Below are 1,495 nucleotides of genomic sequence, written 5' to 3'. Positions count from 1 at the left end.
ATGAAACCGATGATGCTGCAGATGATCTGGACTGTAGGTCAATTCGGAGGAAGGCGTGGCGAGGATCTACACGCCCACCTCCGAAGTTTTATTGAAATCTGTAATACTTTTGTGTTCTCGAACATCTCTGCTAAAGAAGTTCGACTAACGTTGTTCCCATTTTCTCTTTGTGATCAGGCTAGGAAATGGGCTTATTTGCTTGAACAAGGAGAGATTACTTCGTGGGAACAGGTGGTGGAAATGTTTATGAAGAAGTATTTTCCACCAACTGAGCATGCTAGGAGAAGAAAATTAATAACAAATTTTGAACAAGAAGATGACGAATCGCTCAGTGATGCCTGGGCGGGGTTCAAGCGGTTGGTAAGAGACTGTCCACACAATGACTTACCAGACTATCTGCAAATGAAGATTTTCTACCAAGGATTGAATCCCTCTTCGCGGACCGCTGTCAATGCGGCAGCCGCTGGTGGTCTGCTCAACAAAACATATGAGGAGGCTAAGAGTATACTTGATCACATTTCCAAAAATCATGAGGATTGGAGGGAAAACGATCAGAGATTAAGAGTCAAAGAAAATGATGCAAATAATGGGGCCATCGCATCCCTGCTAAATCAAATGACTGCGATGATGATTTTAATATAAGGCATCCCAATTAATAATACGGGAGCGAAGAAAGGGCAAGTCAACGCAATTACACAGACAAACGCAAGTTGTGTCCTTTGCGGTCATGCTCACCCAATGGAGGAATGCCTAACAAACCCGCAGTCAGTATGCTTCATGAGAGATAATTTCTTTTCCAATACATACACCCCCGGGTGGAGAAACCACCCCAATTTTGCTTGGAATAATCAACAACAAAATTTTCAACCTATGATGCAAAAAGAAGGGCCACTAGGATTCTTTCAACGCAACGATGGTCAACCGAGCAATCAAGCAAGTAGCTCACAACAACCACCACAATCCTCTTCTTTGGAGAGCCTATTGAAGCAATATATAGAGAAGTTCCCGTGAGCAGGAGAGTTTCCTTTGTGGGCATAAGTGTGCCGGCATTCAATTTTTTGAAGATGATAGCGGCTTTATGTTTATACCTGCCTCAAGATCGCATAGTGTCTGGCACTTAAAGGTCCCTCTCGATAGAGCATGGGATTGTTTGAAGATTCTTGGGTCACCCATTTTAGGTGGTATCATAGCATTTTGCGCTGCAGCCACTATTACGATATTTTTCTTCCTCATTTTTGTTCCTCTTTCAATCTTGCAGAGTCACTGGTGGTTGGACTTCTTCTGTCTCAAGATCCAGAGGCTTAAGGGTGGATCGCAACTTTTAGGGTCTATTTTCTCGGGCTTCTCCAAACTACAGGTCAGCGGTGTCTTCGTTATCACCGCATTTCAGATGGGTGACAATACGCTTCTCCCCTACTTCCGCAGTTGTTGTCGTCACTTAGTAAGGAGAATACTAAGCATTGTTCTTCCCATTACCCAGCATTGCGAGGGAGCT

At 43.8% G+C, this 1,495-nt stretch overlaps 1 non-coding gene across 1 annotated transcript; it reads right to left on the bottom strand.

Moving 5' to 3' along the window:
* Positions 1 to 279: 279 nt before the first annotated feature.
* Positions 280 to 386, bottom strand: LOC120068731. The gene has a single exon (XR_005479355.1). It is a non-coding gene; the product is annotated as a small nucleolar RNA R71 (small nucleolar RNA).
* Positions 387 to 1,495: the final 1,109 nt, after the last annotated feature.

This window comes from Benincasa hispida, chromosome 12 (assembly GCF_009727055.1).
Source record: "Benincasa hispida cultivar B227 chromosome 12, ASM972705v1, whole genome shotgun sequence".
Lineage (NCBI taxonomy): Eukaryota > Viridiplantae > Streptophyta > Magnoliopsida > Cucurbitales > Cucurbitaceae > Benincasa > Benincasa hispida.
Note: the sequence above shows the minus strand (reverse complement) of the source record. Positions and strands in the feature narration are given on the sequence as shown.